This window comes from Apus apus, chromosome 4 (genome assembly GCF_020740795.1).
Source record: "Apus apus isolate bApuApu2 chromosome 4, bApuApu2.pri.cur, whole genome shotgun sequence".
In the NCBI taxonomy this organism is placed as follows: Eukaryota; Metazoa; Chordata; class Aves; order Apodiformes; family Apodidae; genus Apus; species Apus apus.
The window spans coordinates 93,943,231-93,962,368 of record NC_067285.1 but is presented as its reverse complement, the minus strand read 5'-3'; positions in this window follow the sequence as shown (position 1 = coordinate 93,962,368).

Here is a 19,138-nt window from a genome sequence, read left to right as displayed (position 1 = left end):
TTTTTGAAGAGGGAATTGAAACCTGCATTGTTCTTTTATTCTATGTCATCATGGTCTCCGATTTTTCTGAGCATTTAGTGGTCTGTAGTAGTACAGCTCCAAAGCATATGTTTATAATGAGATACTAGATAAAAGACTGTACAGATTCTACAGCACAGATAATCCAATTAATTTCTTTGATTCCATTCATTTATTAACCTATAGCACCATTTTTCAATGGCTCAATAAAATCTGAATAACGTTCAATTTTTCCAAGACTGTTTTTACTAAGTAAAAAAAATTAGTTTTGCTAAGTTTGTGACTGGACGTTATATCATTCTAGATGATGTACTCTTCTCAACCTTCTATCTAATTCACTGTTCCAACTTGTTTTTCTTACTCTAGTTAACAAGGTTACCTTGGGTGACACTTCACTGAAGTGAAGAACTTCAGTGAATGAGTAGGCCATGTTTAAAAGCTATAGAACAAGATTAAGTGAATTCCATTTAATGTTAGAATAAAATAATAAAAACTTAAACGTGATCAGTACAACCAGGGTACAGTTTAAAGTTTGTCTTAAGAGCATAGAAATACATTTTTAAAACATAGAAATTTCCGGGACTATTTTTGTGAAAAACTTGAATAAACTTAGGTCTGACAGAGGAGTTATCTTCAGCCCGTATCTTCATGAAGTGTAAAACTTCTCTAAATATTTTTATTGAAGTTCACTAGGGAATCTCTCAAAAAGAAGTATTAAAGATATGAGAAAAAATGTCCTACATTTTTCATCAGAAGCTGCTGATGTAGGTCAACCAAAATCTTTTATAAAGTAATGGGAATTTCCAGCTAATTCACTAGCAACAGTATACAAATCTGCAAAGGAACGATGATGGTGAACCAAAGGGCACATTTCCTAGCTGTTGTTGGAGAGCTGTCCATGCTAGGGCAGAGGCTTTAACCCATAGCTTCAGATGGTAGATAGAGCCCTGGAGGTCACAGCTGCAGGGAGTGCTTAGTTTGTCTCCCAGAGGCTGGGAGAGATGGTCTGCAGTTGTTCTGCTGTTGCTGAAGACTTGTGTCACCAAGTGGAGGAGTTACAGGAGGAAGACCCCAGGATATGCAGCATCAGCAATAATGAGAGATGTATATACAGCATCTTTCTTAAGATCTTTGACGTGGTCCCACACAACATCCTTTTTTTCTAAATTGGAGAGATACAGGTTTTATAGATGATGATAGCAGGGACAGGTAATTTGGGAGATATATAGAGACACTGAGCATTCAAAGAATAGGGTAGGAAAGCCAAAATCTACCTGGAGCTGAGTCTGGTAAGGAATGTAAAAAACAACAAGAAAGGCATCTGTATGTACTGCATGTTCTGTAAGTGGCAAAAAGAATAGTAAGAAAAATATAGGTCTGCTTCAGAATGACACAGAGGCACCAGTGACACAGGACATGGAATGGGCTGAGTCACTGAAAAACTTTTTCTCTTCATTCTTTACTAGTAAGACTGTTCTTCAGGACTCTCAGGTCCCAGAGACCAGAGTGAAAGTCTGGAACATGGAAGATTGACCCTTGGTGGCAGAGGACTTGTTTATCAGAAACACATCACTTTAACAAACTAGACCCACATAAATATGTAGGTCCTAATAAAATGCATCCATGAGTGAGGGACCTGGCTTATACAGTTTTGTGGCCACTCTTAATCATCTTTGTTCCAGCATTGTGACTGGAAGAAGTGCCTGAAGACTAAAGCAAATGTCATTCCTATCTTCAAGTAGAGCAAGAATGAGGACCTGGGGAACTACAGGTAAGTCAGCCTCACCTAGATCCCTGGAAAGGTGATGGAGCAGCTAATCCAGGGAACCATTTCTAGGCAGATGGACAAAAAAGATGATCTGGAGTAGTTTGCATGGTTTCACCGAGGGGAAGTCATACTTGACAAACTTGATAAATTTCTACAGTGAAATGACTGGCTTGGTAGACAAGGGGAGAGCATGTCCTTTAACTTCAGGAAGGCTTTTGACACTGTGTCCCAAAAGAACATCAGAGAGAAGCTGCGGAAGTATAGGCTGGAGGAGCAGACAGTAAGATGGGCTGAACAGCTGAGCTCAGAGTGCTGTGATTAGTGATATGAAATAATTCTCTGTAGGATTTGCTTTTCTATCCCTTAATTGTATTTGCTAGATTAACTACCACGTTTCATCCTGGAAGAAGACTTAGAAACATTGCAAGCTATCTGTGCTAAGGAGTAATTTCTGATCAGGAACTTATAGGTTTCAAAGGCACTATATTAAAAAAAGGGGGGGAAATTAGTACGATAAGTAATACATCTTTATAAATTGTTCAGAGTCACAGACCTAAGGCACCTGTAAATTATTTTTTTCTGTAATATTTTTTCCAGTTTCAGCTCCTGGACTGTATCTCTGTGTTTCATGATATGCCCAGCATCAATGAAAAATGTTCTCATAAAGCTCTTATTTGTGTCTTTTACCTTTCTCTTTTTCTGATCATGTATATCTGGTATAAATTATTTGGTTTTCATCAGTCCTTATTGATGGATTAGGTTATTCATTGTTCATGATATAATCATTATGTCTGCCTATATTTTTCATGATTATTTTAAAACAGTGCAATTAATCAATTTTGTATTTGGGAGAAATTGAGAAGTATTCTTTATATATATATTATATTCACACAATTATTTTTTAATGTCTTCTTTTTTTGTTTTTTATGCTTGACAAAATTCTTAGTAAGGACAGTGATAAAGGAATAAATGTTAAGAAACATTTGGTATCCTGAATTAATACATACAGAAGTATTTAAAAACAATTAGAAAAAATGAATTTTCTCTGCTATAAGATTAATCAGCATTTTTGGATGGAAAGTTGTGGGCTTTTTGCAACAAATCCTTTCACAGTTAGTGCAGTGGATGAGATTTTCTTCAGTGCTTAGCTGTTATTTGATGCAGGATGTAGTGTGTAACTTTTTTTTCCCATATTTTCCTTTTCTTTTTTCAAAATTTTGTATTACAGCTACAACAATAAAATACTAGATATAATCACTTGATTCACTTAAGTTTCCTTTCTGTCGTCATTTGACTCAGGTTCAACAACAACGCTCTCGATCCCCTCCCCCTCCCACCCAGGTAGGGAAGGAGAGAGAGAAACAGAGAGAGAGTTTGCTGGATTGAAAACTAAACTACACAGCTTTAATGAACACTAATGATAAAAGAAAATATATACGATCATATACAAATATATGTGCAAAAGCCTCTCGCCTCCTCCCACCCCCAGCAACTCCCCCAGCACTGTCCTTAGCTGTGAACAGTCCTGAAATTTCCTGGACTGCTGCTGGAGAAAGCACAGAGTGATAAGGGTCAGGAGAGCTCAAGCCTGGGGGTTGATGGGGATGGATGGACGGTGTCCTCCCCGGACGCTGGCCATGAACAGAAGAGAAGGGAAGAAGAAACAGGAAGGAAGTTGTCTTCTGTGATCTCTGACCTTCCTCTGAGCTTACGTAGATATATGGAATGGAATATCTCTGGCCAATTTTGCTGTCTGTCTAACTCAACCTCCTACAGGTGGGTCTTAAATCTCCCTGTAGCATCTGAGCTGGCAGAGTGAAGGTGCGACCTTGAAGACTCAGCAGTTAGAAAAACATTCCACTGTTATCAGTCTTAGTTGGAGCACTCTGGTACTAGTTAAAAGAAAGGTCACTGAAGGAAAAAAAATCAGTAAAAGGAAAATTGGCTTCATCCTGCGTCAAACCAGGACACTCTCCTAATGCATTAAATTAAATTAATGGATTTGAAGGTACTGATGTTTAAAGTAATGCATCAGGACTGGTTGGCTTAGTTTATTTGGCTGAAGTTTATACTCTACCAATTTTTTGTCCCTGTATGTTCTGCCTTCACTGCCCTAAACAAAAGAATGGCTTTTCATCACCCTTGATGCTTTTATTTTTGGTTCTTCTGGGCAGTTAAGAACTGTTCTAAAACTAACTCTAGCTTGCTAAGGGGTTTTAAATTGCTTTTTTTGTTTTTGCACAGAAACAAAAACCAACAAATATAGCCACTATATTTGAAAGCCCATTCTAAAGAAAAGACTAATAATTTTCTGCTCTAACAATTTGGGTTCAGCTTTTCATGTTTTGGGAAGAAGGATAAATTCAGTCACTGATTAGAGAAACTGCTCTGAAACTACTGATATCCTCCAGGAAGCAGATATATTCACTATCTTCTAAAGTTATGCAGATACAAAAAACCTCATTGGAATAACTGTATAGAAATTTGCATTTCATTTCAAGGAGGCTGCATAGGATTAGTTGTAGACTTCAGCATAATTCTCTCCATCAGGATTAAAGCATTTCCTTCTCTTCTAATTTAGTCAAGATATTTATTTGTCAGTTATTCTGCTTTGTAAAAGGGATGTCTCAATTTCTTTTTACTTCCTTCGCATGTCTGAGGATTATATGTAATTTCTACTAAAACAAAATTTTCTAGCCTAATACATAATTTTCAGTAAAAGCAAAAAAAACTTGTGTAACTGAGTCAACATATTTGCACCCGTGTCTCTTGAATTAATAGCTAATACAGTCTCTAGTTAAGTTCCTCAGATTTAGGAAGCTCCAAAAATACGTGCTTAATTCAACTCAGTCTTTGAACATTCTGAAGCTTCTCTGGCTCTTTCAAAGTCATTCCAGTCTTGAGGAAATAATATATTTTAAAAAATGTAACTTCTATATTGAATTGGTTGACATAGTCACTTTTATTGGAAACTGATTTGAAAATTTGAAGAATAACAGTTATATTTTTCTATATTGTGGGTCCAGTTTTAGTAATTGTTTAGTGAAAATGTTTTCAAATTAAGTTAACTTCAATCTTCTATATTTTATTAATGGTTCAGAGTTATGTAAAATATATAATGACATGGTTTAAACTGAATTGATAAATTATATATTTTAAAATATCATTTTCAGACGGTGTTTTCATACATTTTAAATTACGAAAACAGTTGAAATGCTATGACCAACAGCCTTTAAATTACTTAATTACATATAAAAAATAGACAGAATAACAAATTATTTCTGTTTAAGATCAAAGGCTGAACCTATGTGGTAAAATTTCTGGTACAGGACTAAGTCAAGATGCCAAACCATTCAAATGCCAAGCTTGAAAGTGCTCTACTAACAAGTTGCACTTCCAGAGCTTTCAGTTCCTCATGTGCCTTAGAATAGATTCTTGAAAATTTTTGAACACACCACGTGTCACCACATCTGAAGTATCCAGATTACATATAAATAGTTTATAACTTCTGTGTCGTATTCTGAAAACTGAACCACCTTTTAAAAGCACATGAGCTTTCTCACAGAGAGAGATGTGGTTTTATCACGTGTCTTATTTACAAAAATGAAAATGAATGGCAAATTGAAGTTAAATTCTGATTGTTTGAAGGTAGTACCTCTACCTAATCACTCTTAGGTGTTTTTAAGACTAATTGTGCTCTCAGCAAGCTGCATAATACTCTGGTATAGGGATTATTATTTTGTACATTTTAAAAAATAATTATTAGTAAAATGCTTCTATTTTATTTAAATACCTAATCTTGCTTTCTTGTTTTCATTTGAATGCTTATGGTTGCAGGAAAATTCTGACTTTTTTATTTAATTAATCCAGATTATTTTCTCTTGGTGTGTCATTACAGTCCTACTTCACATCTTAAAAGGCCCACGTTTATTATGTGGATCACCGTATAAAGGTTACTAGTAATCAGAATTTTTTAAAAAAGCAAAAATCCTAGCTCTGATTTCGATTTCTTTTCTTCTTTCTTTTACTTTATAACTGTCACCGTTTGACTCAGGTCCGACAACAATGCTCTCGATCCCCTCCCCCCCCCACCCAGTCAGGGAAGGAGAGAGAGAAAAGGAGAGAGACTTGGCTGGATTGAAAACTAAACTACACAGCTTTAATTAAAACACTAATGAATCACACAAGAAAATATATACAATTATATACAGATATATTCAGATATGGGCAAAAGCCTCTCGCCTCCCCCCACCCCCAGCAACTCCCACAGCACTCCCCTGAACTGGAAAGAGTCCCGAGGAATCCCGGAGCCGCTGCTGGAGAAAACGGAGAGTTATGAGGGTCAGGAGAGCTCGAGCCTAAGGGTCGGCGGTGATGGATGAGCAGAGTCCTCCCCGGACGCCGGCCATGGACGGAAGAGAACGGCGAGAAGAAGGAGGAAGCTGTCTTCTAAGATCTCTGTCCTTCCTCTGAGCTTACGTAGATATATGGAATGGAATATCTTTGGCCAATTTTGCTGTCTGTCTAACTCAGCCTCCCACGGGGGGGGGTCAGAGATCTCCCCGTAGTGTCTGAGCTGGCAGAGTGAAGGTGTAACCTTGAAACCTCAGTAGTTAGAAAAACATTCCACTGTCTTATCAGCCTAGCAGAACACACAGTTGCTAGCTAAAAGAAAGCTTACTGAAGGAAAAAAAAATCAGTGAAAAGAAAAATTGGCTTAATCCTGGCTCAGACCAGGACAATAACATATATGTGTTTATAAAAATATATCCATATCTAATACATTCATCATATGAAATAATTAAGGTGCTCTCCAGGATGTTGGAATGTGTTCTTCAGTTGATGCAGCAACATTTGAAATGCTGTTTTACCACTGGCTTTATTATTTTATCTTGTAAACCCTAAAACACCCTGTAAAAGCTCTTTCTAAACCTAGGAGGACAAAAAAGAAAATAGTTTTTTTTGCTGTCATTGAAAATTCAGGTCAAAGCCTCCTGACACATAGATTTTCTTGAAGGATATACAGTTAAGATCAATATAGTACCATTAAAAAATACATTTCTGCTGAGGCATCTGAAGGCAGTTTAGAGTCTTTGTGTTTAGCAAACACACTTAATTATAGAATCTGGATAAACTCAGTGATCTGTGAAGGTTAATATCTGTCCATAAAACTGATGTGCTGAGATACTTTTGTCTAGTCACCTTAATGTTAATATGAATTTTCAAACATAATTGAATTGTACATCTTATTACAAAAGTAAAACTCAATATAAATTTTTACCTGTGGGCCAATAGGTGGGTACTTCATGATTTCTAGAATCTACTTAATCTTACTTTTGACATCCTTATGACACAAATCTTCACACTTGAAATCTTTCAGGGTTAGATTTTCAGAGGGTTTCTCTTAGCAGCTATGGCAGCATTTTTGCAAAAGGTTACCTCCTAGCTGCCTGTCTGGATATTCATATAACAATCAGCTTATTAATAATAAAAAATAAATATAATATATATCCACATGCCATGCATAATGTATAAATATATATTGTATATATGTATTTAAATAAATATATGTTAAACATATATAAAAATATATTTTTATATATATTTAAAAGCTAAAGTTGAGCAATAACAACTGTGTAAGTATTCATTTTTCCATTATTAATTCCTGTCCTTATTTGTCCACTCACTTCTATTTTTTAGAGCTGTCACCGTTTGACTTGGGTCCGACAACAATGCTCTTGATCCCTTCCCCCTCCCACCCAGGTAGGGAAAGAGAGAGAAAAAGAGAGAGACTTGGCTGGATTGAAAACTAAACTACACAGCTTTAATTAAACAATAATGATATAAGAAAAAATATATATACAATATATACAAATATGTTCAGGTATGGGCAAAAACCTCTCACTTCCCCCCACCCCCAGCAACTCCCACAGCACTCCCCTAAGCTGGAACAGTCCCGAGAAATTCCGGAGCTGCTGCTGGAGAGAGCGGAGAGTGATGAGGGTCAGGAGAGCTCGAGCCCGGGGGTCGATGGTGATGGATGGATGGAGTCTTCCCTGGACACTGGCCATGGACGGAAGAGAAGGGAAGAAGAAACAGGAAGGAAGTTGTCTTCTGTGATCTCTGACCTTCCTCTGAGCTTACGTAGATATAAGGAATGGAATATCTCTGGCCAATTTTGCTGTCTGTCTAACTCAGCCTCCTACAGGGGGGTCATAGATCTCCCCGTAGTGTCTGAGCCGGCAGAGTGAAGGTGCGACCTTGAAGACTCAGCAGTTAGAAAAACATTCCACTGTCTTATGAGCTCTAGCTAGAACAGAAGGTTGCTAGATAAAAGAAAGATCACTGAAAAAAAAAAAAAAAAAAAATCAGTAAAAGGAAAATTGGATTCATCCTGACTCAAACCAGAACAAGAACCCAGACACACAAACCAGGAAAAAACCCAAACAAACCAACACTACCCCCAAGCCCCATCTGCCACAAAAAAACCCCCTCTAAACAAAAGAAAAAACCCCAAACAAAACCACACAAAAAAACCTACCACCACCAACAACCAAAAAACAAACAAAACCTGACACACAACCAAAAAAAAAACCACAACAAACCCAGACTCTTCTCAAAAGGACTACACACTTCAGGAACAAATCATTGTGATTTTAGATATCTTAAAGAAACACGCAATAAGAAAACTTCTTGAGGTTAACTGATGCTTCCTCCACACCTAAGGTGTCTGCATTATGTGAAGAACATGTTTTTAAAAATCCAAAACTATTCTTGTTGATAGAATTTAGTTGAGGTAGTAAAGGGCTAACATTCATAGACTTTTGGAGGAACACTGCCCTTATTATTGTAAATATATGGTCTAGAATTCAGACTGTGGGAAATAAGGTCTCAAATTTATGCCACTATCCATCAATTAATTTCAGAGATCCCCAGCCATCAAGTGATTAAAAAGAAGAATTTAAATCTCTGCTGTTGACTGCATAATAGTTACACAATAATGGTTACAGGATATAGACTTGAGATGCCCTACTGCTATGAAAAAATATCTATTCTTTCTTGAGCTCTAACTGAATGACATAGTAATTTATACAAACATAGAAAGGAACACTAAGAAAGCTCTATTCAAAATAATAATAAACCCTCTTTTCTCTGATGCTGTGAGAAATAATTTTTTAAAAAATGTGGAAAATATGGTAACAAAGATGACCAAGTATGAAACAGTGCCTAATGCACAAATGTGAGCATATTATAGCCTTATACATTTATTTCACAAGTGCTGGTGATTTTTATCTCCTATTGATTTCAGTCACTTTGTGCTCACAACATTTGAGCCCACAGTTTTGTCTTCCCATTTCTATAGTAATTTCATAACATTTGATAAGCCATCTAAATACATAAATTCCTTAAGAAAATGTGATAAGTGAACACAGTCTTTTCAAATTTCTGTTATTTGAATCTGCTGGCAGCTGCTGGAGACTGTACAAACTGATAACTTTGCCTCATAGCCAGGCACATGCTAACACTGCATCATTGAATTCATGTATGTAATTCACATTATCAATTCAGTTAAAAACAAAACAAGTTTATCATTCCAGTTTTTACCCCTAACATTGTGGAGTAGCAAACCTTTAATATGATATAACAATCTCATCATGTGATGCCTCAAGAAGCAGACAGAAGTCATGATTAACTCCCAAAACTTGCATGGGTGCCAAAAATCTGCATTACATAAACTGCTGAATCTCTTTGGTAAATCACTGCAGATTTTTAGGTTATTCCCACACTCCTCCTCCCAATCCCTGCCTTTGCAAAGATTTAAGTATAATCATGTTACAAGTGAATTTGAAAAAGAATTTTCAAAAGTTGGCTCAATTAATTAAAATCTATTTACTGAAACCCTCATCTAACTTGCAATTTGAAAATTTACATTAAACATTATGATACTAAGAATTCAAAATATCGGGCTGAAAAAGTCATCTTGCTAAAAAACCATGCATCTTCATTCTAAATATTTAAACAGAACTCATCTTCACTACCAAATGTGCTGAAGGCTTTGGGGAATTTAACAGAAAAACTGCAGGAAAACTAGTTTACATAACCTGTATCAAGGAAGAAAAAATAAAATTAAATAAAAAAAAGGTGTTATGAAGAGTTTATTAAGGACTTTAGCTGCCTCTTTAGGGATATTAAGCTAACTGAAACACTAGTATTGCCATAGAGACAAAAAAATTAATTCCCTGGACAAAAGTACTGTTAGAAAAATGCCTCTTCAGGCTATATGCAGTAATAGAGGCTTTGCTACTATGAAAGAAAGGGAATGAAAAAAGAAATAAACCAGACAAATTTCATAAACCTTGGGGAAAGAAAAAAAATTCAAAGATCTTTGCTATGTGAGACAAGCTTGTAAAAAAACAAAACAAAACAAAATAATGTGAAGAGAAGGTATAGTACTGTGCAAGATTGTATTATATTTTATATATACTTCTCAAATTTCAGCGTTTTGCTAATTTTGAGTACAGTTTAGCAGAATTAACTTTGTTCTTCTACCACCAGTAAGGCCATCATTGATTGAAAGAAAAACAACTTTATTTCTGTCATTAAATTTAATACAAACATGCAAACTTAGAAGTCATCTTATTTTAGTATTGTCTCCTTAGTTAGGCTGTAGAGTGGCTGGCACGTCCCAAATGACCTAATTTATTTGATGTGCATTCCATTACATTTCATCTACTGTGCAGAATCAGTCACCACTCATGGGTCAGTTTGGGATGCTTGAGTTAGAATGTACTGGATAGTATAAGAAAGACCTAACCCAAACACAGCAAGATTTTTTTGTTAGATTTTGAAGATTTACTTTTTGAGGACCTACGTACTATTCCAGCATTCAGGAAGGCTGATTTTTTTGGGTGTGTGATTTGATACAATAAGTAAGAGGAAGCAGTCACTTAGCAGAGTAAATCGAAGTTTTGGTCATTTTTAAATCAAGAAGATTTTTCCCACTGAGTTTAGAAGTGCAATTGCTTTAAAATCTGGAGGAAATGTACAACAGTCAGATATAGTAGCATAAGAACAAGAGAAAATACAGTTAGTTTCTACATAAAATCTAACACAAACTCCAAGGAAAAATTCAAAAATGGTCTTTCATTAGAAACTGAAACATTCATGGCTTGAAAATCTAGGCTTGATCAATTACATCTACTGTATAGGATAGCTATTTATATTGGCAAGAAGAGGGACAGATTATTTAAATAAATTATTTTCAGCTCTAATATGTATTAGAGTATGGATGTGTTCCAAAAGTGAGCTGATGTAGTTCAGGGGAGTGCAATAGCTCCCAACATCGAAGCACCTGCCTTCCTTACTCCTTCAGGGACATGCAGTTCAAACTAGTTTACAGATCTGTTTTTCATAAAACTACTGATTAAATGAGTTAAGTAATTAAAAACAATTTTTTTAATTTTTTTTTTCCTGAAAGCAGAAATCTGAAAAAAAAAAAAACATGCAAGAAATTAGAGGCAGACTGTCATAATGGAATTGAAGTACTAGAGGTACTGCAGTGCTGTATCAGGTTTGCCACCTGCTCCTCTTGTGCATGTGCATCTTTTTCCTAATAATCTCTCTCCAAAAAGGAAGGATACTTTGTATATTAAAATAGAATCTTGTTCTGTCAAACAAGTTGTTACTGAGATTTGCATCTAGGTTTTTCTAAGGCTTGTGTGTTTCAATGATTTGTTACAAGCAGCTTTAGAACAGGCATACTAGTGATAGCAGATATTTCTCTCCATTATTTGGTATAATGAACCAAGGTAAAATGAATGAGCAAGGCTCAGTGACTGTTGCACAAAGCTTTTAGCTTTAAAAGGCTAAATAAGGTTGATCAGACAATGAGTGTATGCTAGATATGTAAAATCTAAGTGAGGTTATCGTGCATAATCTAAAATACAGAATGTTTTATTTTTTATATTAGAATTGTGTTAGAGAATGGAAAAAGGCCTTCTCAAACACTGTAAAGAGCTTGAGCTGCTTGGGCAAACACTGAAAGCGTTTTTCCTTCTATAAGAAATTACATAGGAGGCAATCACTGTGTGATAGTGCAGGCATATTGGAAAAAAACTTTGTTCAGTGTTACCAAAATATGAGTTGAAATTTGGCAAAGATCTGCATTTCCACTTTGCTTTTTAATATTGAGAGCTTCTTCAAACAGAATGATACATATATTAAAAAACAAACAAACAAAAAAAACCATCAGCAAACTAAAACCAAACAAAAAACATTGAACTAGAAAATCAAGATAGCCTTTGGTCCAAAAGAAGAACCAAAAGTTTATTTGGTCTTCCACAATAATCGAAAGACAAAACCTTATGTGATATGTAATTAATACTTTCCCCTCTTTAACTTAAGTGTTCCTTATCAAAATTGACTGGAAAGAACTAATGATATGAACTGTTGCAAATAATAAGATAATAATACAATGAAAATCACAGTGACTGCCAGATTTCTAAATGGTGATCACCTGCATGCATAATTAAATCACAGACTGTCAAGAGGAAAGGTGACAGCAGTTGACTAGGAAGCATGGAATAACACAGAATATGAAAAATACCAGTGTCGTAATGTCATAAATACAATTGTGAAATTTTTAGATGATAAACACTTGCATTCATAACTAAATCAGAAACAGTTGAGAGAAAATATCAAACCAGAGCACTTCTTACAAGTGAGAACAGAACTTTAGAGATAGCTTTCAATCTCTCAGCTAGGAATCTATGTTAACAGTATAAAATCCAGAGGTCCACCTTAATCTTTCATTAATATTTCTTTTGGTTATTTGGTGTGGATTCCATTGTGTGTACTGCTCCACAACGTCCACAAAATCTTGTCAGCCATTTTTGAGCAATGACATTATCTAACAATCCTTATATATTATATATTATTATATATTATACATTATATATTATATATTTTATATTATATATTATATATTATATTATATATTATATACTATATACTATGCATTATACATTATATATATTATATATATGTAACTGTTACATAATTATGATTAACTACTGTCCCTGTTGATGTCATTTTTATTCTGGTCTAACAGGTGGGAGTTTTACTGCTGACTTGAGTGAGGCCAAATTATTTAATAATACAGTAAAAAATAGTTTGCTTTTAACAAGCTGCCAAGCTAGAACAGAGTAATGTTAACTGATTACATTTGTGCTGTCTGCTCTATTTTACTTTACAAAATGTGTGCATAATGACTTTCACACACAGCTAAAGAAGATCACATCCCACCTTTCAGCAAAAGAGATGTTTTTAGCAGTCTTTTGATCACACTGCAGTTGATATGAAAAAGAATAGACAATCTGCTTTAGGATGACCACAGAAAAAAGAGGCATTTCTAACATGAAATAATTTTACAGTTTATTTTATCAAGTATTGCCCTGGCAGTTCAATGAAAATGAAATATTCTTTTAGATTTTTGTGATTAAAGGATTACCAGAAGTGGTTCCAAATCTGCTAACAGGTTCATACTTGCTTGCATGTTATAAACACTGCATTCAAGTAATGGTCCTTGAAGAGCTAAGAGAAAAGGTAGTTTTGTCTCCCTCCGGTCCCAAAAAATTCTGCTCTAAGGATTAGCACAACAGATGGTCAGCCAAAAAGTTTGGTCTGGAACAATAATGAAGCAGGGATCAGACAATAACCCATACATTGCTCCATGATATTTTTTCCTTTGATTTTTCCTGTAATGGATATCAGCTTTTGTGTTACCCTCTGCTGCAAGTTATCTTGCTGATTGCTGTAGCACAAGGAAGTGGTTTAGAGAATTTTTTTAATGGTGTGAAATGAAATACAGTTATCTCTGGCCCTCTCTCAAGGAAATGAGAAACCCAGAGTTACCACAGATGTAACTTCTGGCAGCAGAAGCAGAAAACAACATAGCAAGTAATGTCTTTCATGACTCTTTATCATGGAAAGCTGACATTTTGGAATCTTAGTCAGGGTTGGTTCTTTTTGTTGACGGAAATATTAGTGAAATTAACAGCAAATTTTGTGATGGAGAGAATAAAGGATGTGAGGTAGAAAACCAAAAATCAACAGAAGCTAGTTCCAGGCATTCCTACAATACCGTGAATCAGTACTGCCTTAGCTGTGATCAATTCCAAATGAGAAAACTGAAACATGGATGAAAGTATGACATGGCACTACACAAATATAAACCTATATTTTAAAGCAAAAATTGCAGACCACAATAAAAATCAGTAGCATACTTGCCAGCAGTACAGAATAAGAAAAAAATTATAAATCAGAAACATGGCAGAAATAATTAAAAACATTTTACATGATAATTATTAGACGCAGCTTTAGTGTACTTTTAGTTACTGGAGCTGAATCATTATATAGTTTTTTTTCCATCTCATTACAGAAGTTCTGCTCAGAACATATTTCCATGACTGCACTTTTCACCTCTAGATAACTTCCTCAGCCTCCTGTTTTAACAATGTCTTTCTTCAAACACTCTGCACACTGCTTATGTTACTTTCAGAATTTTAATGTGCACTTTTCAGAATACAGTGTTATGAAGCATTAACACTTAAACTCATGGCTGATCCCCACATAGCTTGCTTTATTCTTTTCTATCAGTATATTGTATGAGCTACAGAGAACAATAAAACTGAGCAACTACCTGGCAGAACCTGTGTGTGAAACATGCTATGTAATTATACTCGCCCTATTTGAAGGCCTATAGCCAAGGCTATTTTAACTATAGAACAGATGATTAGCAGTACTTAAAATGTAGTTTACTGTCAAAGTTTGCATTGAAGCCTTCTGTTATGTAGGGGTTAATTCTGAGGCAAAGTGTAAATCAAGTCTGCTTCAAGAAGCAAATATATGTAGGTTTTCAACATGTTGGAGTGCTATTTTGGATTAATAACATAAGAAGAAGAGATTTATAGCAAGTCCTGCTTTTGCAATCCTGTAACTCCCACTAGCCTCATGTTTACTGCATGCAGTAGAAAAACAAATTTGAAAGCTTTTCATTCATAATACACACTGGAACTTAATACTGCTTTTTTTTTTTTTTTCCTTTTTTTTTTTTTATGAAAGCTATGTATTTGAATAATTCAATCTAAAATGGGAAATCAAAGTACAGCCCATTGAGGATATGTACACAGAAATTGCATACTTCTCTTCTTGCTCTTTCTTTTTTGCTCTGACGTGCACATCTCCAGTTTCTGTGCAACTACCATAAAATGGTATAGCAGATTTTTCATAGTCCATTTTTTGGAGAGTCACTGTTCTTTTAACTTCCTGACTAGAGATCACATCACTAAACAGAATTAAATAGCTACATGTAATAAAAATGCATGAGGAGTAAAGCAAAGGAGTTGTTGTCCCATTATTTTCCCATTCAGAGTTTGCATTATAATTCAGATAAATTCAAATTCAGTACTAAAAGCATAGCCAAAATGCTTTAGAGGAAATTGTGAGAAATGTTGATTTATAGAACATCTTCTACCAATGTGTAAATTAATATGTAATGTGCATATATATCTACACTCTTGACATGTATTTCACAACACACTATGAAGCTTTTCAACACTGCTGAATAGTGGGGGTTTTTATCTTGCTCAAATGAAAAAGTCACTTAATTTGGCTTTGTGTAAAACAAATACTTGCTTAATTATATGGGCAAGTGTAGAAGAGGAACACTTTAAAATGGATAATCAAAGGAAATTTGAAAGAAAACACAACCTAGAAAAGCTGAATTTATGGCAGGTTATTAGCTCTTTCTCCTTCTACGTTTCCTAGTGACTGAGAAGTAACAACCAACTCCAACTAGTTCCAATTAAATAATATTTGAAAAGGATTAAAACCATACATATTTCCAGGTCTTACATTGGAGGCTTTGTCAACTATCAGTTTTTACCTGATACTTAGAGACAAAAAATTCCTCTCATGGACTACAGCAAAAGAAATAAAAACATTTGGTCTGAAAAAGAGGCTGTTTAAAACAAAAGTGCTGAAGTAAAGCTGGGAAAACATCCAAGCATGTTCAAATTAAAAACAACGCTATGATCTATTGTGTTTAAAGTAGTTTATTTCATATTATGTTATTTTAAAAACTATGTTAAACTTGATTTCATAGACTTATGCACAGATTGTGGAAGCCTTTACGAGGTCTAGATACTTCGGCTTTTTCCACAGATGCCTTACTTGGGCTTTAAATATCAAGTCACTATTTTGTTAAAGTTCCCTCGTCTTTACAGATCCTTATGCTTTTCCAAGGAAAAACAGAGTTCCCATCTCCTTATAATGCCTCTTATTTATCAGTCAAGTATTTGCTTTAGGTCAAACATCTGTAGTCCACATCCATATTTTTCAATAGTGAATAAAAGTTCTTCTCTATTCTATAGTAGAAGATCCTACATATATATAAAGAGTCAAGAAATACTTATGCTGTCATTCATAGAATTACACTTGCAACGACTCATACTAAGGGAGTACATAAACAAATGGTTAGTTTTTCTTCTGCAGAATTTCCTTCTTTGCCTTTTAAAGTACTTAGAAAAACAGCCACCATAATGCCAGCTTCCTTTTTCTAGCTAGACTTCCTTATGCACATTTGAATGTCTAGCACTGTATGAACCAAAGAGCTACTGAGTATCTGTTTCCAACCTCATATACCTTTCTGTTCTTCCTCCTACTAGTGCTCAGGTGGTCTTTCAAGACATGACCTCCAATGGCATCAGATGGATCTTTCATCTTACTTAGCCACTGGCTTATATTCAGGAAATGTGAGGGCTGCCTCTTAACTGTGCACCTGGATGTCATTTTCTAGCAGATTAAACCAGCACTAGAGTTGTCCTGGCTGGTATTTGAGTTTCTTCAGTTACAGCTTTTTAACTTTGTGTGCAACACAATACTGCTGATTGCAGTGTATTCTAAATATTTCAGTGTACAATTACAAACAGGCTTATCTTCAAACTTCTATGCTGCTGTGATATGCTATCCTCTTCTTACAGATGGCATTTCCTACCAATTCACAGACACATGTAAGCATTAACATCCCTGATTGAACCTCAAATCTTTAATTAGGCTGTTGAAGTGCAGACAGATCAAGTCTTGAGTGACTGTTTCTTTTATAATTTTGGCATCTGTTGTAGAGATATCTGGCTGCATAGAATAGGAATGTTAAAGGACATTCTGACAGGATCTATATATGGTTCATCTCAATCACAGCTATCGGATCTTTTGTAACTGTAATTACTTTTGATCATTAAATGATTGCACAAGAATTAGCTAAAAATTTGTGAACTTGAAATGTGATTCAACTTGTGCAATGGAATTTGAGTTCATATGCTCAATTTAAAAGTCGTTAAATATTCAACATAAAAGGAGGCAATATGAAAAAAAAATTATAAGGTGTTTTTCTGTTGTTCCTTCTTTCCACAAAGATGAGGACTTTTAAATACCTACTTGATATTTCTGATAGTAACTACTCTTGCTTTCTAGATGACTACAATCTTCCAAGAAGTAGTGAATTTCTATATAATAGATAATAAATTAATTATGGACACAGTTCCTGAAGTTATTAAATGCTTTGCTAAATCAGGGTGTTGAATATGTTTCTTGCATGAAGCATGCTTATTCTAACTGCATTTGATGTATTTCTTAAAACTTAGAACTTCTTGTATTGTACTGTCATGTTATCCAAGTGGACCCAGAAACAATGTCAGAAGTACCAATGGTAGAAGGAGGAAGCAATGGTGGATCAGTATGCATTTCCATTAATTTGTAGGTGTTTTCTGGAACATCTTTTGAAAATATGGTTTGAAAATCTACCTGAAATCTGCTGAAAAACTGCATCAGTCAAGAAATACACTGCTTATTCTTAAAACTGTTCCAAAGTAAAGGTGACGCATTGTTTATTACGCAGAATATTTAAAATAACTAAACTGTAAGTGAGGTTCTTTCTAAAATAGCAATTGATTTCATTTGGTTTTCTCCATGGTAGGATCTGATGAGCTTAGATGACTTTATATGCCCACCTCTTAAATTACTATATATAAAAGTCCTCCTAGGCATCTGCCAAATCCTGAATATCTTACAACATGCTTACTTTGCTGACCTGAAGGGTCCCAGTACTCCAACACTTCCCAGGTTGCTCTTGCTTACCCTAAGCAACATCCTTGTCCAGCCCGGCCTTAAAAGCCTCCAGGGATGAGGCATCAACAACCTTCCTGGGCAAGCCATTCCAGTTCCTAAACCACTTAAACCACTTGATCTAATACTTCTCAGAGAAACTGTCGTATCACAAAATGAAGTTGCAACTGTGGAAGGTAATAACAGAACTGGTATTTTAAACACAAAATAAAAAGTATTCTAATTGCAGCTGGTAGAAAATCTCAGTCTCTATTCTCTACACTTAACAATGCACACATGTATAAAGCAGGAGTATAGATTTCCAGTTCTCAAATGCATACATGAATAATTATGTTCTAGTTTCATATACTTTCTGTCTGCCTTTCTATCAAAATAGACAATAACTCTCAACTCTAGTGAGAGCATTGAAAGAGGCACCACTATAAATAGGTCGAGTCTTGGTGTTCAGTAAAAGTTCACACAAGGGTATGATTTTTTTCTAGAAATTAAATATTTTTTATTTTCTGCAGGTGTGAGTGAATGTAGGATTAACACTCAGCCAAATAAGTTAACAGCAAGTGCTGTACATTTCCGAGGCTGTACATGGACTTGTTTTCCTATAACCTTATTTCCCTGAATTGTATCTATTTCAAAACTCAGATCCATATACTTAGTGTCTTCTGACTCGTTTTATGCATATCTCCATCATTTTGTGTGTTTTATCAATTAGCTTTTTAAAGTGCACTGTGGGCTGCTCCTGGAATGTGGTTACCTATCTGACCTTTTTGGTCCTCTTTTGGTGATAAGAAACTTGGGCTTTAGGTGTTACACAAGTGTCTAAGTGTTAAATTTGATTTGGGTTTTAGTTTATGTTTTGTTTTTTACCAATTAGTTAACTTCTATTTTATAGTTCCTGTACTTAAACTTTTGCCTTTGTGGGTCCCCAAGGCAACATAGGACTGAATGAAATTAGTTGTTGCTGTAGGCAACAGAAATGTTTTTCAACACACTGTCATACTCATGATGTCATTTAATTTTGATGGTCTGCTGTAATGCTAACTTTCTGATCATTGTCATAGGGTAGATAACAATATTTTGATTGGTTGGCAAATTGTGTCAGCTAGCACTGTTTCCTGTACTGCTTTTTAAGATTAAAATTATTAATAGAAGACTAGTCCCATCTGAGTTGAT